This window comes from Macaca nemestrina, chromosome 2 (genome assembly GCF_043159975.1).
Source record: "Macaca nemestrina isolate mMacNem1 chromosome 2, mMacNem.hap1, whole genome shotgun sequence".
NCBI classification, from domain to species: domain Eukaryota; kingdom Metazoa; phylum Chordata; class Mammalia; order Primates; family Cercopithecidae; genus Macaca; species Macaca nemestrina.
Genome location: NC_092126.1, coordinates 156,820,771 through 156,842,744, shown reverse-complemented (window position 1 = coordinate 156,842,744; position 21,974 = coordinate 156,820,771). Strand labels below are relative to the sequence as shown.

General features: G+C 48.4%; 1 long non-coding RNA gene across 2 annotated transcripts in view; it reads right to left on the bottom strand.

The window, feature by feature from the left end:
• Window positions 1-4,550: 4,550 nt before the first annotated feature.
• The window catches only part of LOC139362033 (uncharacterized), a 51,386-nt gene continuing 33,962 nt past the window's right edge, over window positions 4,551-21,974 (bottom strand). Inside the window, exons 1-3 of one of the 2 annotated variants that reach the window (XR_011620289.1) lie at window positions 14,958-15,092; window positions 6,765-6,864; window positions 4,551-5,845 (exon numbers count right to left, since the gene is read on the bottom strand). This is a non-coding gene — a long non-coding RNA (uncharacterized lncRNA). Of the gene's footprint in view, window positions 5,846-6,764; window positions 6,865-14,957; window positions 15,093-21,974 lie in introns of those variants that run through there. The other variant, XR_011620288.1, reaches the window with a different exon arrangement.

Genomic DNA, 21,974 nt, shown 5'->3' with positions numbered 1-21,974 from the left:
CTTTGCTGGGCCTGCACTCTGTCTTGTAGCACTTCTGTTCTGGTGGGGCTCCTGCAATAAACAAGTGGAACACATCTGGGGAAAACCTTGGGGTTTCAGTGCCACCTCTAACCCAGGTGTGTCTCTTCAGCTCACAGTTCTCCCTTGACCTCCACTTATGCATCCCTAACTCCTCTTGGGCATCCTATAGGCATCTCAAGCTCAACGTGGCCCCCACTGAGCTCCTGGCAATGCACCAGTCCCTCCCCAAACCTGCTCCTCTCACAGCTCACCCACACAGGGGAAGAGCTGCTGCCTCATTTCTTAGCCTGGACTAAAATCTGAGGGTCATCCTTGGTTTGCTCTTTCTGGGACGTCTTGCATCCAGTGCATCAGAAAGTCCTGTGGCTCCTTCTCCCAAGCACCCGGCACCCTGGTCCAGGCCACCATAGTCTCCCCACTAGCCATTATTGTAGCATCTCTTCACTGGGCTCCTGCTCCATCCTGGCCCCTTCCATCTGCTCTCTACTCAGCAGACACAGTGCCCATCACAAAATCTAAGCCAGATTGTGTCATGCCTCTGCTCACAACTTTCTAGTGGGTTCTAACCTTACTCAAAATGGAGCTCCACCCCCTGGCCTATGAGACCCTATGTAACTTACCCTGTGGGCCTCACAACTTCACCCTGTGTCATCCTCTGGTCCACTGTTAGCTCTGTGCCAGCCAAATGGCCACCTTTTGCTCACCATGTGCTGCTCAGCCTCAGGGCTTGGCACCTGTCCTTCCCTCTGCCTGGAGCATCCTCTCCAGATGTCACACCCTTTGCAAAGATATCTACTCCAATACCTCCTCTTTCCCTCCCCCACTCACTATCCAGCTACTCCAGTCAATACTCCTTCAGAGCAATAACATTCCCAGATCTTGATCTACACCGGTACCTTCACCTACATCTACACTTACACCTATATCTACACCTACACATATATCTACATGTACACCTACACCTATGTCTACACCTACATTTACATCTACACCTACACCTTCACCTACGTCTATACCTACATCTACATCTATGTCTTCGCCTACATATACACCTACACATACTTCTATACCTACCCCATCTACATCTATGGCTTCACCTACATTTACACTTACACCTATATCTACACATACATCTACACCTACACTTTCACCTATGTCTATACCTACACCTACACCTATGTCTACACCTACATCTATACCTACACTTACACCTACATCTTCATCTACACCAACAACTTCACCTACACCTATATCTACACCTGCACCTACGTCTACACCTACACCCATATCTACACCTACATCTACATCTACACCTACACCTACACCTTCAGCTACATTTACACCTACACCTATATCTACACCTCCATCCACACCTGCATCTTTACCTATGTCTATACCTAGACCTACACCTATGTCTATACCTACACCTACATCTACATTTATACCTACATCTACACCTACACCTTCACCTACACCTACACCTGCATCTACACCTACATCTGCATCTACACCTACACCTACACATAAATCTATACCTACAACTACATCTATATGTACATCTACACCTACACCTTCACCTACATCTATAGCTACACCTTCACCTATGTCTACACCTACACCTATATCTGTATTTATATCTATATAGAGTCTGTTCCCCTAGTAGAATATAAACTCCATGTGCTTTATCAATTTTGTTCTCTGATACATCATCAAGTGTACTTGAAATGTGGCTTGTCCAAATTGAGATATGCTGTAAGTATAAAATGCCAGTTTTTGAAGAGTGCATACAAAAAATGTAGAATATCTTATTAGTAATTTTGTATTAATTATATATTGAAATGAATCTCACCTGTTGCATTTTACTTTTGTTAGATATGGCTACTATAAAGCTATATTTCCTTTGTATAGAACTGTTTCATAGGGCAAACTGTAACATGACTTTTTTTTAAAATTTATTTTTTAAATCTCATGTTTCCCTTGCTGGAGTGCCTGGCTCTCTCTCCCTAAGGAGCTAAATGACCCAACTTGGGCCCAGAGCTGGAGGCAGCAGCTGAGGAGCTGTCCACTCCACGGTGCTGAAAACAGGACGCAACGGCCCAATCCTGCAGCCCGACAAGGGGACTTCAGGGCGTGCTAAGGCTGCAGCCTCAGCTCCTGACTTGTTGAGTGGTCCCGGAGCCTTCAAGAATTCCCTTGCCCTGCCAACAAGTCAGTTCCCAGCTCTGATTCCATGCCCTGTGGCAGGCACACGAGCAGAAGAGGGGAGACATCCCATCCTGAAGACGTCTCCCTCTCCCTGGGGAAGGCAAGGCTTTTGCAAACTAAACCTTGGGAAGACAGCCTGTAATTAGAGCAGTAAATTGTGAGTCCTGATAGCAGGCATGGAAGAGGGTGGAGGGCAGGAAGCTCGCAGAAGGCTGGCAGGGTCAGCACATAGGTGTTTTGGGAGGACCAGACAGGCTTGAACACAGCGGGATTCAGATGAGTATCCCTCCACCATGCAGCTCACTTTTGTTAGATGTTCACACACTGCTCAGTGCTGGGGATGGTGGGGGCGACACATGGGGCTCTCTCCCTGGGGTTGATGTCACAGGGGACTTCCAGACCCTGTTTCAGGGTAAGGATTGCCTTCCTTCTTGCCTGGGCATTCTTGGGCTGTAAGGGGAGCACCGGGCCTCAGAAATAGGCTCTGGGCTCAAACCCTGGCTCTGTCTTTTCCCAGCTCTGTGGCTGCACGTAAATCACCCCAGTGCTCAGAGCCTCCCTCTCACCCTGGACTAGGGTCTCCTTCAGACCCTGCTTTGTCAGGGATGAGTGAGATAAAAGGTGAAGCGTGGCTGGGCACAATGGCTCATGCCTGTAATTGCAGCACTTTGGGAGGCCGAGGCGGGTGGATCACTTAAGGTCAGGAGTTCGACACCAGCTTGGCCAACATGCAAAACCTCGTCTCTACTAAAAATACAAAAATTAACTGGGCATTGTGGCACATGCCTGTAGTCCTAGCGACCTGGGAGGCTGAGGCAGGAGACTCGCTTGAACCCAGGAGGCAGAGGTTGCAGTAAGCCAAGATCGCACCACTGCACTTCAGCCTGGGCAACAGAGTGATACTCCATCTCAAAAAAAAAGGTGAGGTGCAGGTGCAGGCAGAGCTCCATAAAGGTAAATCTCAAAATGAATTATTCCAACCTGCCTTTATTACGATTTACTAAGGTATTTTTAAATGATCTTCCACATTTTTGTTTAAGTAAAGCAGTTAAAAATTCACATTATTGGAGGATTTAGGGGCAAACGGTCTCCAGTTGGACACCACTCTCCCCCCTCAGGCCCCTTTTGGCTGCAGGAACGTCCTCTGCAGATCCACACTATTCCTGGCTGGGCTCTTGTGCTGTGGCAGAGGTGGACTGGGTCTCTCCCCACCCTCCAGCTCCCTTATCCACCCGGCAGCCTCATCCACCTGGCAGGGCAGCGGCTCTTGTGTTTCCTCTCTTGTTTGCTTTCTCACCCTGAGGAGCATATTCTGATCTTACTTCCTGCTTCATCAACTATAGGCTAACACCCATAGATACTAATCTTTATAGCTTCTGCTTTGTTTCCAGTTGCAGAAGCACAAATGAGGAACAGGAGGGGACTCATTGTTCTCCTGGGTCTCAGTTATGTGCACCCCCAAAACCCCAGATTTGCTGGGTCAGAGCCTCACCTCTGCTTGTAGAGCCCTCACGCCAGCACTCATCAGTGTGAGACCACCCATGACCCTGTGCCAGGGTTCCCTGCTCTCCTCCTGCCCTCCACAACCCAGCCTGATGGCCTCAGCAATCCTGCCTCACCTCCCACCCAGGGTCCTCCAGTCCTGTGGTTTGGGAAACAACACAGGAATGATGGTGTGACTCTACCCTATGGGACAAATGTGAGAAGAGGGTTCAGGCATAGTCCCTCATCAGACATGTGACACAGGGGCTCATCTCATTTTGTTTCAAAGTCCACAGGAGAGAGGTGACAAGGCCAATTCCCCGGCATTTCTCCAGTGAGTTTAATGTGGCTTGTTAAAATTACTCATTCAACTGAGAAGGCAGGAAGAGGTATTGTCTCCTTTCTCTCTCCCATTAATGCTGTGAGAAGATAGTATCATCTCATTTTATGGGTGGGGAAACTGAGGCACAGGGAGACTCAGCAACTTGCTCATGGCCACACAGGTTGTGTAAAGAGGGGAAAGGGGCTCGTCTGGACCTGGAAGTCGCCAGCACACCAGCCTCATTGTCTCATAGCATTTGCCGAAGTTGATGACTGTCTCGGTCGCCTGCCTGATGCCTGTCTTCCCCATGACAACGCCAGAGCCAAGGCCAGGGCCTGGTGCATTCCATCTCCCCACTTAATGCAGTGAATGGTGTGGAACTGATGCTCAGTAAATCATGATTGAAGGTCTGGAAAGAAGGACACAACCTAGATAGTGTGGAAGGGCTCTCTGAGAAAGAGACTGAGTGGTTTTTCTTTTTGTATTTTTTATTGTAATAAAATATACATAACACAAAATTTATCATCTTAACCATTTTTAAGTTCAGTGGCATTAAGCACATTCACATTGTTGTGCAGCCATCACCACCATGTGTCTCTATCTCTTTTCATCTTGCAAACCTGAAACTCTGTCCCCGTTAAACACTAACTCTCCATTCCCTCCTCCTCTGGCACCCACCATTCTTCTTTGTGTCTCTAGGAATGTGACTATACTAGTGCCTCATATAGGTGGGGTCATACAGTATTTTCCTTTTGTGACTGGATTATATCGCTCAGCATAATGTCCTCAAGGTTCATCCAAGTTGTAATGTGTACAGAATTGTCTTCCTTTTGAAGGCTGAGTAATACCTATGTGTGGATAGACCACATGTGCTCATCCATTCATCTGTTATGGATGCTTGGGTTGTTCCCACCCCTTAGCTCCTGTGAATAATACTGCTCTGAATATGGGCATACAATTATCTCTGTGAGATTCTGGTTTCAATTCTTTTGAGTATTTACCCAGAAGAGAAATTGCCAGGTCATATGGTAATTCTGTTTAATTTTTTTAGAAACCACCATACTGTTTTCCACAGCAGAACAGTGCCATCTTACTATAAAATGTATCATTTTGTAGTGCACGTACTATATGAAATGTACCAGGATTTCAGTCTCTCCACGTCTTCATCAACCATTGCTATTTTCTGTTTTCTTGATTACAGGCACCCAGATGGGTGTAAAGTGGAGGAGATGTCATCTTAGCAGATACCAGGAGATGAGAAGAGATGCGGAGTGTCTCAGGAAGAAGGAATGTGAGCAGGCACTTGCTGTGCTGGAGGGTGGAGGCCAGTGTGGATGGAGCCCAGGGAGGAAGGGAGTGGCAATGGGGACAGGTGCCAGACTGTCCAGAGCCCTGAAGACCATGATGAAAAGTCCAGATTTTGTAATAAGAAGCCACTGGAGAGCTTGAAGTTGAGGAGTGGCATTGTTTGGTTTCCATTTTCGAAAGATCTCGCTGGCTGTTGGGTTGTGTTGCAGTTATCCACTGCTGTATAACAAAGTGCTCCAAAACATAGGGACTTCAATTAGCTGTTTTAGTTTAGTCACAATTTTGTGGGTCAGTAATTTGGAGAGGGCTCAGCAGGATGGTTCTTCTTGACTCCACATGATGTCCATGGGGGAGCTGGAGCTGGAAGAGCTGCCTCTGAGAAGCTTCTTCATCATGTATCTGGTGCTCCTTGGCCATGCTCTCCTCCAGGGCGTGTCTCATTCTCCATGGCTTCTCCATGTGGCATGAGCTGCATGCAGCCTGGTGGGCTCAGGGGAGTCTCACTTCCTACACAGCAAAAATGGAAGTGGTCAGTCCAGTTGAGAGCTATGTTCAGAACTGGCACAGCATCTCCTCTGTCATATTCTATCTGTCAGAACAGTCACAGGGCCTAGTGGATTCAGAGAGGTGGAAAAAAAGACTTCACTCTTCATGGATGGGGTGGGGGTGCTGCAGAGAAGCATGTGGAATAGGAGGTGGTGTCTCGGCCACTTTGGAAATGGTGGTCTGCCCCACCCAGGTGATGAACGATGGAAGTGTGGGAGTGAAGGGGTAGGCACAGGGTGGAATTATTTGGGGGAGAGCAGGGATGCTGGGTACAGGCTGGCACCCATGGAAATGAGAAGAGGATGCATTGAAATTATGGGAAGCAGTGCCAACAGGATTTGGTAATTTAATAGATGGTGAAGAGGGAGGGAAACAAGTTAAAAAAGACTCCCGAGGTTCTGGCTTGAGTTACTGTATCAACCATGCCTTTTATTTTCTGATACTTTGACATCTGGAGCCTTACTGACTCTGGAGGGACTACCCTTCCCAGGGTTATCCAGTTCCTAGAGATAGCAAATAACCCACCCAGGGGCACACCTCTCCTATCTCCCATGCAAACTACCTAACTCAGAGCCCACTCGGCCAACTGCCTCCTCTACTAGGTGCTCACATGGCCCACCTGCCCTGATCACCAGGGCCAGAGACCAACAACAGGGGACAGACCCTCTACCCGAGCCCGCTGAAATGATTCAACTAGATCACCCTAAGCCTGCATGCCCTGCCTCACCTATTCCTTCCCATAGAAGCCATGCTTCCCTGTGCAGCCCTCATAGCATGGCACGACCTCCTTCTTGAGAACTGTGAGTAACAAACTATATTTTCAATGGCAGTCATCTCCTGATCTATTGGCCTTACCATACGTACATAATAAAATACCTACCTTTTGAGATAGTCAGTGAGATCAAGACACCGTGGGTAAGTATGTCTGGAGAGGTAGCCTCCTCTCTTGACCAACCAACTGCTTTCTGTGGCTCTCTGAGCTGGAAGGGACAGGGCAGAGAGAACCCAGGCTGTGGGGCTGAGCCCTCCCATCTCCTCCTACCTGCCCCTGGCCATTTCCCTGGTGGGGGAGTTCCTAGGTCAACCAAGTGAGGGATGATAGTCAACCCCCTTCTTGAACAGGTGGGACAGCTGACACTCAAAGGATGGAGAAAGTATGAATGGGTTATTTTTCTTAATTAAAAAGAAGATATGTTCCCGTAGTTACATCTAAATTAGAAGGCATATCATGAGAAACTGTACATATCCCACATTCTCGCATCTCTAACACAATGACTATTGTCCTTTCTCCGGGATTCACCTTTTCATTTATTTGCTCAATGGACATTTTCACTTTCCCCCACCACACTGGCCAGATACAAGCGCTGGCCATGGGCAGAGTTGGGTGGTGGTCCTTCAACCTGACACCCCACTGGCACGTTTCCTATGTTGCCAGAGGTCTCCTGGCTGGCGGTTTTGTCTCGCTGAATGCTGTCATGAAAGAAGTGGGGTGGGCTCCCCTGCAGCTGTTGAGTGCAATAGGTTGGCCCCAGCCATGAGAGGGAAGTCCAGAAATAAGGCCAGGTCCAACATGCCATGAGTGAACAAATGGCCATGTCCAGGCTGCCAGAGCTGAGGGAGGGAGGCCGAGGGTGCAGCCAAGTCTAGGAGCCAAGTCACTGTAGTGGCCGAGCTGGTGAGTATACACCAGGATGCAGGAGCCCTTCCAGGTCAGCCCAGGGCCAGCTGCTCTGAGTTATATTTAGCCTGTGCTGCCGGGGACAGCAGGGGGACCGGGGCACCGCAGGCCCATGCATCATACACTGCCTAAGCATCTCTGGCACTGGGCATGTAGATAGCTTTCCATTTTGAGGGCATTATTTTAAGATGTTTCAATTAATAAAGAAGAGAGGAAGGGGAAGCTGTTACAGAATAAAGGAGAATGAGAAGACGTACAGCAACCGAATGTAATACCTCGATCTGTTTGCTTTCCGATTCCAACAAACCAGCTCTAAAAATATAGCTAAAGGCATCTGAGGAGATTTGAACATGGGCTGAGAATTAAAAGATATTAAAGAATTATGAATGTGTTGGGTGCAATGATATTGTGATTAGATTTTTAAAGTCCTTATCTGCTAGAGACACAAATGGAAGTATTTATGGATAAAATGATACGATGATGTCTGGGATTTGCTTTAAAACACTAATAATATTGGCTGTGAGCTTTTAACTGCTGAAGCTGGGGGGTGGCACATGGTTCATTATCCTATTTGCTCTACTTTGGTGTAGATTTGACATTTTCCATAATAAAATACTAAAAAGTGCTTCAACCAATATATTCTTGTTTCTGACTTTTTTTGTTCCTTCTATTACATTGTTTCCTGAGGATGAATTCCCAGGGGTGGGATTACTGGAGGCAGGGGCTTCAGTGTGTTTTTCCTGGCTCTGCATGTGCTGTCAAGTTGCTCTTCCATAGGACAGGGTGGATTTATGCTGCTGTGTGCATGGGGACCCTGGAACCAATCGTTGCTGGGCAGCCTTGCTGGCACTTATTTCAGTTTTCGAATTTCACTAATTCAGTAGGTGGAAAATTGCCATTGTTTTCATTGTTTCATTTCCAGGTCTTTGATTACAAGAGTGGGTGAAATGTTTGCCCCGGTTGGCCACTAGCTGCATTTCTCCTCTAGCCCTACCCACATTTGACTAAGAGAATTTTTGTTTGCAGAAATATTTGTAACCTACTGATATAGTTTAGGTGTTTGTCTCCTCCAAATCTCATGTTGAAGTGTGATCTCCAGTGTTGGAGGCGGGGCCTGGAGGGGATTGTTTGGGTCATGGGGGTGGATCCCTCCTGGATGGCTTGGTGCCCTCCCTTCGGTAATGAGTGAGTTCTTTCTCTATTAGTTCACACAAGACCTGGTTGTTAAAAAGAGCCTGCCACTTCTTCTTCTTTCTGTCTTTCCTCCTCTCTTGCCACGTGATTTCTACACATACTGGCTCCCTTTCGCCTTCCGCCATGAGTGGAAACAGCCCGAGGCCTCACCAGAAGCAGATGCTGGCACCATGCTTCCTGTACAGTGTGCAGAACCATGAGCCAAACAAACCTCTTATCAATTACCCAGCCTCAGGTATTCCTTTACAGCAATGCAAATAGACTAAGACAGCTGTGGATGACATGGACCCTCTGCCCTTTTGATGCAAATGTTTCCCAATCATTTTAGTTTCTATTGTCCAGAAAGTTTTTATGTTTACATTATTAACCCTGTCTCTTCTTTAATTTCTTCAATTCCAAGACAGGCAGGTGTTAATACTTCCATATATCTGCCAAATCATCAACTGTGTTTTCTATGATTGGATTTCTTATAGTCAGATCTTTAATTTATCTAAGTTTAAATGAGTCTACGATGCAAAGTATACATGCTTCTTTTTTCTTTTCAAAATTGATCTCCAGCTATCTCAGCATCATTTTGTAAATTATTTTCCCCTTCACCATTATTTAGTCTTGAGTGTTTGTGAATAACTCCTCATGTATCCGACAGGATTCTATCTCAAGGCTCTGAATTCTCTTCTCCAGCCTCATGTCTGTCTCTGTGGCAGCACCACATGTTGCTTTAGTCACCGTTACTTTAGAGTGTGCCCTGACACCTGGCCATCCTGGAGTCTGAGCTCAGTTGCCTCAGACTCCAATACAATCCTCATACCTTCCCACGCTTCCCCCAAGGCTCTGGACCTGGAGGAAGGAAACTCAGGTCTCAATTCCAGTTTTTCCATGAGCTACATGCATTTGGGCAAGTCCCTTAGTCTCTCTGAGGCTCAGAGCAATCATGTGACTTGTCAGCCAGGTGAAATGCCTGCCCTAACAGGTGCTCCATAAATACCTGCACTTCGGGATTTTAAAACTGTCCCTGGAGGTAACAAAGCCTGCAACTCAGGTGGGTTTGGGGGGAGGTGGGACATCTTCTCCAGGGTGAGATTGGTTGTCATCCGTCTTGGCAAATCCTGGGGATGCTCTGACGAGGGGTCCCTGCCAGCCTGCAGAGCTGAGGGTCTGGGTCTGGCTTGGGTGAGGGGCACCGAGGTACCTCACCCCCGTGCGAGCCATAGTGGCTCACAGCTCTGTTTCCATGGTTACTGCCTGGGGATGAGATCACCTTCCGGCTCACAGGCCTGGGAGCACCAGGAATTCTGCCAAGGAGGCCCTCTGGTGTGCGACAGTTAGCGTGGCTGGCCACGGGGTGGGGGTGGCGTGGGCTGGATGTCCCTCCCGGACAGCAGGGGTGGGGCCGCAGGGCACAGGTGGGAGTGTCATGAACCTGAGCCAGAGAGGCAAGCTTGTCCAGCCAGAACCATGTAGCATGTCAGTTCTGGTCCTCCATGAAGCAGACACTGAGATGGAATGAGGTGTGCAAGAGATTATTGAGGGAAACACCATTGGGGAACATAGGGAAAGGGGGTGGGGCAGGTGGGGGAGCCTCAAATCAGGGCTTAGGGACCTGAGAAAGGGAGGAGGGGGCAGGAAGAGCCCCAGGTTGCAGTACGGCTCTGAGAGAGCCTTGGTCACACTCCACCGAAGGCCCCAGAACTCAGACTGGCCAGGGAGGAGTTCCTTTCTCCAGGATTCATCTTTTCATTTATTTGTTCAATGTCCCAGCACCCACTGGCCGGGCTTGGTCCTCAGCCTCTGTGTAAAGCTGCCATGGACCTTGAAGACACAGGAGCTGGGGCTCTCGGTCAACCTCTTCCTCCCAGCAGGCTCCCTCCTGGAGTGAGCATGAGCTACCCACCCCTTGGAGCCATGTCTCACTCACTGCATGGCCTTCTGGAGTCCTCAGCCTCCCCTTGGGTGCTGATGAGGGCTGGGGGATGTGTTGGATTCAGAGTCACCTCATGCAGGCAGAGAAGCAGCAGCATGTCAAGCCCAGGGAGGACATCACCACCTCCCTAAGCTTCACCTCCTAGTACCAAGGCTCATAGCCCCAATCTTATGAAGGGGGGCAGCTGGTGGCCACACTGAGGTATCCCCAGGACAGGGCATGGAGGGAGGGCCCTGGGGCTGTGCCAGGGAGGCAGAGGCCATGTTCTGGGAGAAGGGGATCTGCGCACTTGATGTCTGCCAGTGGGAGATGAGATCTTAAGCCGTGTGCCCACGTGGAGGGATTTTGGGGGAGACATTGGGGCCCAAGGAAATCTCCTGGAGTCTTGGACCGAGGGCTTGGCTGTGGATGATGGGGAAATTTGGAGAGAGGAGGCATGAAGCAGGACCATGAGAAAGGAGGGCTGTGCGAGCAGAAGGTGGACGCGGGGTATGGGGAGGGAGAACAGAGGGAGAAGTCGGACATGGGGTACTCGGAAGGCGGAGAGTGCTCTGGAATGCTCCAGAGGAATTTGGGGAAACTGTTCCTGTTCATGCCCACTGTGGGCTGGGTGCATAGAATAAAAGCAGAGCTCCTTTCATGAGCCAGCCACCCCCCTGGCCTCCCACTCTTCCTGGATGCCCCAGCCGCTTTGCCCCCGATACATGGGCCTCTCTCTCTGGGACTGCTCAGAGCCTCCACACTGCTCTTCCCTGGACGGAACACTTTCCCCACGCAGCTCCTGCTCATCCTTCAGGTTTCAGCCCCAGGGTCCCCTCCTCGCAGCCCCAACCCAAGCTGTCTCTTGTGTGTTGCCCTCTGCTGTGCGTGGCCCTGCCTGGTTTTCTTTGTCACACTAGCCACAACCTCCAAGTGTCTTGGTAGTGTTTTTGCTTACCACCTCCTCTCCCAACAGGCTTGTCACCTCCAAGGTGACTTTGTCTACCTTGTTCATGGCTGTAGCCCAGCTCCGACAGCACACCTAGCACATAGCAGATGCTTGAAAGAAATTTGTCAAATGACTGAATCCAGGTGCCTTTAAATTCTTACCTGTGGGAGTGGGGCATTGTATCACGGCACTTGATTTTCAGGGAGGAGGCACAGGTGGAAAGAGAGTCACCTGTCCATGGTGACTCCACAAGCAAGAGGCTGTGGCTGTTCCTGAGTTGGTTTCCTGCTTCCTCGCTGAGTGGCCTTGCACAGGCCATCACCCTCTCTGGGCCCCAACGTGGAATGTGTGAGGAGTGGGTGAGAAAACATCCATGGAGATGCCCTGCTTGGGGCCAGACACCTGTGGGCCTCTGTTCCATGCCACCGACACACAGATACCTGGTTCCGAGTGGCTCTTCCGTGTGTCAAGGTTGCCCTTCTAACAGCCCTGCTGGAGTGGGGGAGGTCTGAGCTTGGAAGCGCCTCTGAAGGGAGGGCTGATGTGTGAGGGATTTATGGACGCTGCTCAAAATGAAAAGCAATTCAATTCAATCCCAGGGTGGTAAGAGTCTTCCCGGAGCCTCACTAAGTGGGTCTGGAGCAGTGATCAGCATTGCAAATCTATTAGCTGTGCTCGGCATCTGGGGCCGCCGCATGCATGAGTCATTGGGGTGGGAAGCCAGGAAGCTGCAGCGTCCGGCAGGCCACTCATCAATTAAACTCCTCTCCGTTTAATTAAGACATAAAACATCACCCTTTGTGTCTGCCAGAGGGGCCAGACACCCATGGCCATGGCAGCCCCACAGGCAACTCGGTGCCTCCCAGACCCAGCCATCCACCCAACTGTGGGGCCACTGAGGAGTCCTTCTGTCCATTTCCCTGCCCAGAATTCAGCATCCCCAGTGGAGGCCCGTCTGCTTGTATGCTGCTGGTGAGTTGCAGCTCACTCCTCTGTTCCTCTGCTGCCCTGGACGGGACGGCAGAGTGGCCAGGTGTGCCTCTAGGGTCAGTCTGCCTGTGATCAGGCTACTCAGCCTTGTAACTTTGGCCCAGTTCTGAGTCTCTCTCTCTCGGTGCCTCAGTTTCTCCAGCTACACATAGAAGGATGGGACTAATATCATCAGTGCAGGGTTAATTTGAAGATTAAGTGAGTTAAGGTGCACAGAGCACCGGGGACAGAGCCCAGGCTATGGACAGCATCTCTGCACTCATTGCTGAAATGCCTCCTCCCAACCTTCCCTGTCTCTGCTGCCAGTCCTTTGACAGCCCCAGTGGACCCTGTGCTTATGCCTCCAGGGACCTCTGGGACACATGGGGCTGGATGCTGGGCAGCTCTGCTAGCTCACCTCCTGCACCAGGAGGTCTGAGGAATCGGCCTGGCTCTACTTGCCCCCCATGTCTCTGGTGCCCAGCACAAGTCCTCACATAAGTGCAAGCCAGCAGGTTTCCTGGATAAATGGATGATATGAATAATTCCTTCTTTAACTCTTCTGGGCCCGAGAGAATAAGATGAAGGTGGATGATGTGCTAGAAAATTGCCATCCTGGCATCAGGCGGATCCAGTCAAAATTCCAGTTCCTTTGTATGATGTCCTTCCCATCTCTCAACCTCAGCATTCCCATCTGCAAGTTGGGTGCTGCACTGCACCTCTGCTGCTGGCTCAGCATCCATTCCTCCCTTCGTCCTTAGTAACAGACATTGTTTTGCCAGAGGAGCAGTAGTTGTCTCAGCATAGGTGAGAAGAATCCCTTTTCCAGTCTTCCTTGCAACTGGGGGCAGCCTGGAACTCCCCTAGGAACCCACCAAGCCAATGGAATGTCCATGGGGTATTCTGGGGGCTCTGGGAAGTCAAGCCTGGCACTGGATCTTCTCTCCCCACTCAAAGCCTTGAATTTGAAAACCAGAGCCAGCCTGCTGAGAACAGAGCTAGAGGCAGCCCCTGCCTGCCTCCAGACCCCTCACTGGACGCCGCATGACCACAAGAGGCCAAAGCCGCTGTGAATTGGGGTCTTCTGTTTCTTAGCGCTGAGGGCATCCCACACAAACCCAGTGATGTCGCCCCACCCAGGAGCACATAGAGTGCCTACTCTGGTGCCCTTCATGGAGCAGGTACTGAATAAATGTGTGTTCACTCATGCCCAGCCTGGCTTACCATCCTGCTGGCCTGCACAGGTGCAAGAGAAGCAAGTGAGGCTCCATGCTGTCAGCACATGCTGTGGAACCTCTAACTGTCGCAGCCTGCTCACCAGGGCCAGCCCAGAAACCTCTAGTGTGCGGTAGCATGGGAGAGAGAGCCCCAGAGAGGGAGGGTGAGGTGCTCTGTAGGCCCAGCAGCAGTCACTGGGGGTCATCCAGGGAAAGTTTGGCCTCGAGCTGGCCTGACAGATGGCATGGCTTTGTCATGAGAAAATTCAGGGGAAGAGTAGTCCAGGAAGAAGGTGTGCAGGTGGAGAAGACCAAGGCAGGGCTGTACACCATCCCCAGCACACAGGGCTATGGAGGGCCTGTGGGAGGGCACCTTGACAGAGTAGGTTAGGGTGGGAGCGACCGGATGGTGGGCTGCATTCTGGCTTCATTCTGTCAAACAGAGTCCCCACACTTCCACCATCTGTGTGTTTTGTCAGGGTGTCATACCACCTACGCTATTGTTTACTTCATACACACTTTCAATTCAGTTCCCTTTTATAAACCTAAACAAATGTATCTATGGATCCCAACAAGAAAGCGGAAAGGCGGTACCACTTGCCATCAGAGGAAGGTACCTGTGAACACAAGCACAATGAGCGCCTGAAACAGCCAGCAAGCCAGTTCGCGATTCTGCCTGCCAAGGCTCTGGCCTGACGCCGGCTTGCTCTCTATTCAAAAGGGAGATTCACACATGTTGGAGAGGTGTGAAAGACAGGCTAGAACAAGCAGAGACTTTCTGAGTGCTGGAGTGAGCAGGCTGGGAAGAGCATTGGACAGGACTCAGCACACTGATGACATGAGGCCTGATTTAATGCAGGGCAAATGTGCAGCCCACGCAGAGCCTATGAGCAGGAAAATATCATCGGAGATTGGGTTACTGGGCAGACAGGGTTTGATCCATGGACAGTAAATGAAGATACAAGATTTTTTTTGCTATTGTTTATAGAGTTAGGGCCTGGCTCTGTCACCCAAACTGGGGTGCAGTGACATGATTACAGCTCGCTGCAGCCTCTACCCCTGGGGCTCAAGCAATCCTCCCACCTCAGCCCCCTGAGTACCTAGGACTATTTGTATGTGCAACCAAGCCTAGTTAATTAAAAAGTATTTTAGTGATGGGGTCTCACTCTGTTGCTCAGGCTGGTCTTGAATTCCTGGCCTCAAGCAATCTTCCTCCCTCAGCCTCCTGAGTGACTGGAATTATAGGTGTAAGGCACTGCATCCAGGAGAAGGTCCTTCTGAAAGGGAGAGTATGCTGGGGGAAGAGCAGGAAGGGATGAGAGTCAGGGCAGACCCCCCAAAGCATCTGTGTCCTTCTGCCACCTCAAGGGTAGGATCTCCTTGGTAACTGAGTGCAGATGGTCTTCAAGGTCTGCTCTTGCTGGGATTCTCTGTCTCCCTCAGTGGGAACTATTCAGGGTCATGGAAATGGAGTCTGAGGGGGTAAGAGAACTGCCTGGCTCCAGAGCTTCTGACCCTCAGATCAGAAACTACTGCCCCCCCCCCCACCCAGCACCAATGGCTCTCCCAATATTTCCAAGGAGCATCAGGAAGTGCTTCTAGGATGGAGAAAGACAAAAGGTAGATTGGAGGGGCTGCAGCCCTGTGAGCTTAAGGATACCAGCCCCATGAAAAATCCTAGAATAAATAGTTATGTGCACGGTTTGAAGCCAAAAGAGCCAACCATCAGGAGTTGACAGGGGCCCTCTAAGAAACATTCGATGGAAGACCAATATCACATGCCATAAGTAGATGGTGATCAGATAAACACGAGGAGGATAAAACCATGCCATCCACTACATATCTACCCTGGTTGCTACCTGCCTCCACTTATTGCACTTTTATGAGGTTTAAAGGAGTTTTCTTCAATGCAGAGAGAAGAGACGTTTCAGGGCGTATTGGTCTGTTGTCATGCCACTAATAAAGACATATCTGAGACTGGGTAATTTATAAGGGAAAGAGGTTTAATTGACTCACAGTTCTGCAGGGCTGGGGAGGCCTCAGGAAACTTATGATGGCAGAAGGGGAAGCAAACATATCCTTCTTCACATGGTGGCAGCAAGGAGAAGTGCAGAGTGAAGCAGGAAAAGCCCCTTATAAAAACATCAGAGCTTGTGAGAACTCACTCACTATCATGAAAGTAGGATGGGGAAACCACCTCCACTATTCGATTACCTCCCACTGGGTCCCTCCCATGACACGTGGGGATTATGGGAACTACAGTTCATGATGAGATTTGGGTGGGGACAGAGCCAATCCATATCACAGAGCAACAGCTGACTTCACTCGAGATTCTTACGGGCAATCAAGAGCAGAACAGCACTCTCAGTTATGACTGTTTTTATGAACATTTAATTTGTGGGTAAATTCTGGCAAATGCAATAACATAATAAACTGAAATGGGAGGTAGAACTCTTGTAAACAGCCATGTTTATCTTAGTTTAGTACACTTACATCCCCCTAAAAAATAGAAAACTAATTACAGTAAAGGGACTTCTGTAGGTGACTGAATATAAGATAAATATATGCAAGTAAATAGCTTTCCTATAAATACAGCAGCCAGTTAAAAACTGTGACAGGCACAAAGATGTGCTGCTCAAAGCCCCTTCATAGAAGGACTTCTTGCTCCACCTGCTGGGAATGTGGTCAGCAGACAGCCTTCAGATGTCAGTCTTTTCAGGGACAGCCTCAGTGGGAGATGGCCACCCTGACCTTCCCAAAGGTGGCCTTCCCAAGGCTGTACACATCCAGTGACTGAGGGAGGCAAGGATGAAAGCCCAACTGGACACCTCCAACAGGCTGTTGTAGTTTCTGGAATCCTCATGGGGTTAATTAAGGTCATTAGGCCTGCATGGACCATGAGCTCTCTTGACCTTGACCTCTCTCTGTCCAGTCCTGCTTCTTTCTTCTCTCTCCTATATCATTAATTCCAACAGTCAGCTGCCTGGAGAACCCAAAATAGAATAATAATGCTATAGGAAAAATGTCCCCTTAACAATAGCAACAGAAAGTATAAAATAGCTAAGAATAAAATCCTAAATGGATTTCACAAAGAAAATTAAAACCAGGGCAGAGAGTCCTGCTTCAAGGCTTCAAGACAATAGACCATCAAATGCTACAGTTGCCCTGTGATGATTAATTTTTGGTGTCAACATGACTGGGATTAGGGATACCAAGGTATCTGGTAAAGTGTTATATCTTATTTTTGGGTATATCTGTGAGGGTGTTTCCAGAGAGATAAGCATTTGAATCAGTGAACTGAGAAAGGAAGATCTACCCTCAACAATGCTGGCAGGTACCATCCCATCCTTTGAGGAGCTGGATAGAACAAAGAGACAAAGGAAAGGCAGATTACTCTCTCTCTCTGTCTCTCCTTGAGCAGAGAAATCCATCTTTTTCTGCCCTCAAGCAATGTAACTCCAGGTTGTCAGATCTTGGACTCAGACTAAATTATACCATGTCTTCCCTGGTTCTCCAGCTTGCACGTGGCATATCATGAACCTCTCAACCTCTATAATTGTGTAAGCCAATTCTCACAGTAAATCTTCTGTCTGTCTGTCTATCTATCTATCTATCTATCTATCTATCTATCTATCTATCTATTTATCTATCTATCTATCTATCTATCATTTATCTATCTATCTATCCATCCTATTGGTTCTGTTTCTCTGGAGATCTGGCCTGTGACATACCCCTCTCTGCACTAAATCCATACCAATAAGGAAAACATTCAACAATTTAACAGAAAAGTAACCATCCCATTTGCAAATAAGAAGGACTTCTTGGTAGACTTGAAACTGGGAGGAGTCCCCCAAAACACACAGAATAGATGGGATTATACGGAAGAAAAAAACTGCTGGCCGGACAAAGTAATGTCTGCAAATGTCAAATCAGCAAATGTCTAGAGATGCTCATGCTGGCTTCAACAAAGGGAGGAGCCCCTCCAGAGAGAGTTAACACATGAATCTTCAGGAATTTCTCAAAGGTATCATTAAAACAAAGAAACACTACACAATTACGTTCAGAAAGATAAAGACTACTACTTCATCCATAAAACAAAGATGGGGGTTATGAAACAGAACTAAATAGAGATGGTAGAAATGAAATATATAACATTCCATGTAAAAGATTAATAGATTGGACACATTGCAGAACAATGCAGCACAAAGGAATAAATAACTGGAGAGTATGGAAAAATGGGACATTGAGGTTTCAGGGATGTTTCAATATCTATAGTTGGAATTCCAGAACGGATTAAATAAGAAGAAATATTTCCAAAAAGTAAAACAGAACCTCTAGAACTAAAAAATAAATTAATCTTCAAATTGAAGGCACACACTGAGCAAATTACCATAAGACAAAAAACTGGCCACACTGTGATCACATTCCATTACACCAAGGATAAAGAATCAACCCTAAGAGTTACCAGTAAAGAATGTGGGCCATATATAAAAGAATAGTCAGATGAAATCAGCAAAATGAAGGCAAGAAGATAATAAAACAGCATCTTTAAAGTGCTGAGGCAAAATAACTCTGGAGTTGGAATTCTATACCCAGCCACACTGTCAATGAGGACCGATAATAAGATGAAGTATTGGAATATTAAGGTATTTTTATCAGTTTGTCACCCTCACAGTTCTTCACCGAAAAAAAACTAATAAAGGAAGTTATACAGTGATTACAAAAATCCAGTAGGAAGCTGTGGAAGCCAAGAAGCAGTGGTGGGCAGAGACACACATGAAAGGCATTTAAACTTGTGGGCATACTGATTAAAAGTAGTCTGGGATAGGCAAGAAGGGCAGAGAGGGTAAGAAGATGCCAAGAAACTGGCCTCTGCTGAGGAAGAATGGCATGGATTCACTCAGTAACGGGTAGCAAATGCAAATTGATTAAATATATCTGTGGAAAGACAGAGACTGACCTGTAAATATTAACAAAAGAAGGAGGGTATAGTAGTAGCCGCATAGTCTAAAATAAAATTTAAGGCGAAAATCATTATAAAGAGTCAAAAACAATGGATCAATCATGGTTCAGAAGGAAACACTTGAAGGATTAAGAGAAGAGCAATGAATGAAAGTCCTATTTGCAGGGATACTGGTGTTAGAGTTGGTAGCTAGGCAGACATGAACAGAGCAGGAGAGGGCTCCCCCAGCAGGAATGTCAGGTGACCATCAGGTGATGGTCAGGTGGTGTTAAACTGTCTCTAAAATAATTGGTTGCACCAGGGAAAGGCAGTCTCCCAGTAGATAGAAAACACCTGGAGCTGGTAATCAGCAGCTTCCCGATAAGATTTCAGGAGTCGGGTGAGTGGGCTCAAGCATGTGCACTAAGAGGCAAAATAGAGTTTAACTGGTACATGACCTTCCTCTAGGAACACTCTACTGGTAAGGGAAAAACGCCTCAGATGAGCATGTGCATAACTTCAGTAAACACACGTGCAACCCCTCCCAAGTGGGCCTCTCTAAGCCCAACCCCAGAGAAGAATCAGGGGAGAAGAAACACAAACCCCCAAATCATGACAATGTATAAAACCCCATAGCAAAGGTCGGATGAGGCACCTGAATCTCAAGTTGCCTGCTTGGCCCTCTTCCAAGTGTACTCTACTTTTTTTGGTCCTGCTCTAAAATGTTTTAATAAACTCTCAGTCCTGCTTAAAAACTCACCTTGGTCTCTCACTCTGCCTTATGCCCCTCAGATGAATTCTTTCCATCGAGGAGGCAAGAATTGAGTTGCCGCAGACCCATATGGATTTGCCACTGCTCACATTGGCAGGGCTGAAGGAACCAACAAGAGATGATGAGGCCCCCAGGGCCCTGCCGAGGTCTGCAGAGGAGGCAGAGAGAGTGGGAGGTGTTCCAGGACCCAGGGACACTTGTAGCTTTAGGAGAGGGGCAGTTGATTAGGAATGCAGTTGCCACCAGGCCACAGGCCTGCAGGGAGGAAGTGCGCGATGGAATCAAGAACCTGAGCCCACCCTCTATCCTGCTGTCTGATTTCCTGAAAGCCAGAGCAGGCAGGGGTGTGGCAGATGCAATCTACTAAGGGAGCTATTGGGGCTCCAAGCAGGGCAGAAAGGTAGGCCTGTAGGGGCAAGTAGGGGGTCATCACTGAGGGGTGCGTCTCATCCTGGTGAAAGGAATGATCACGAAGAAAATATAACAAGCGTAACCCTCAATGTATGCAACGACAAACTTGAAAATACCCAAAGCACAAAAGATAGCACTACAAAGAGAAACAGTAATCTACATCACACGTTCACAAGTAGATCACACAGAAACAGTGAGAACATCAGAAATCTCTGTGATATAATCTAATCAGTACCAATTAAAACGGTAAAGCAGGATATTACCAACTAGATGGAATTCAGGTTTCTCCTGATAACACTGGAGCTGGTCTGTAGGGGCAGGGAAGTGGGAGGGCTGCAGTCACTCAGCCAATGAAAGGATTCTGAGAGAAATACTTTCTTTGAGGAGAAAGAATACAGGTGTCGGTTAACATTAGAATTTTAAGAATATGCATGTGTTAACAATTTAAGGGTAATGACCTGAGGCCGGGCATGGTGGCTCCTGCCTGTAATCCCAGCATTTGGGAGGCTGAGGCGGGTGGACCACCTGAGGTCAGGGGTTCAAGACCAGCCTGGTGAACATGGTGAAACCCCTGTCTCTACAAAAAATACAAAAATTAGCCGGGGATGATGGCAGGTGTCTGTAATCCCAGTTACTCGGGAGGATGAGGCAGGAGAATTGCTTGAACCCGGGAGGCAGAGGTTGCCGTGAGCCGAGATTGCGCCATTGCACTCCAGCCTGGATGACAGAGCGGGACTCTGGCTCAAAAATAAATAAGAAGTAAAGGTAATGACTAGAAGAACAAAACTAAAAGACATAATTTTTAAAGACGTAGAAGGGGAAATGGAACAAAAGGAATGAAGTAATCCAATGAATATCAGGATGGGAGAAAAAGTAGTGACAAGCATAATAAACGGGAAAAATAAAGAGAAATGACTGAACGGATTATTAAAAGATTCTCAAATTGGATTAAAACATGAAATCCAGCTATAGTTTACAAGGGACATACCCAAAATGCAATAAAAGTGAAGCAGGAAAATGACAATAATATAAGAGATACAGCAAACAAATGCTGACACAAACAAAGGTGTAACAAAGTTCTGTGGGAAAATATAATTGAAGGTAAAAGTATAAAAGTACAAAGAAACAGTTAATTGTGATAAAAGGCACCTTCCACTAAGAATAGATCACCTCTACCGGCCTAAAGAAGCAGCTTCCAAATGTGTGCATGAAAGCCAACCAGAAACACAGAAGGTTTAATAACATGCGGCTCAGAAAGCAACTGACTGCTCAGAGAAACAAGGGAGAAAAGACAAAAGGGTCCGAATAACACAGCAAAGCCCCTGAGGGCGCATCAGTCTTTGCACATGCACAGGAAGTAGCTGCTCAGAGGGAAGTCAGGGCTTAAGGGTGTAACTCCCTCTCTAAAGTGGGAACAGGAACCCCACTGGAGATAGCCCTCGTGCCAAACCCAGACCCAGAGCCAGGGTGACTGGCTCCTGGTCTCTGCCAGGCCCCACCCCGACAGCAAGGGCTGAGGCGGATCCAGGGCCAGGTCTAGCTCCCCTTACCCCAGCTGCAGCCACAGTGACCTCTGGGCTCCTGGGAGGGGTCTGACTCCCACTCCCTTCAAAGCCTCCTGCTGGGGTCATTGTTCCCTGACTTCTGACAAGTAGGTCAATTACACACCCTGCCCCTCTCCTGGCCAGCGGGTAACACAGTGCAGTGAGTACCTTTGTTTCTGAGATTAAACAGATGGCTGGATCGATCCCACCAGCTTCTCGCCTAAGACAGCCCTGGAGAGGTGGACCTTTGATAGGGAACCTGATCCCCTGTCTCCCTGAGTCACACCTGGTCAAAGCCCCTCCCTCCCCTACTGTGTCTGCTTCCCCAGCCCCTGCCTGCCCCTGGGTGGTAAATCTGGGCCCCTTCATCTCTAGGGGAGGAGTTAGTGTGGGTGGAGGCCATCACTGCTTGGAGCCCACAGCAGCCCCGGTGGCCCTCGCTGTCCTGGACCATGAAAGGCTGCCTTCTGGGCACAGCACCAAGGAGGGACATGCCAGGAACATCAGGCCTTTG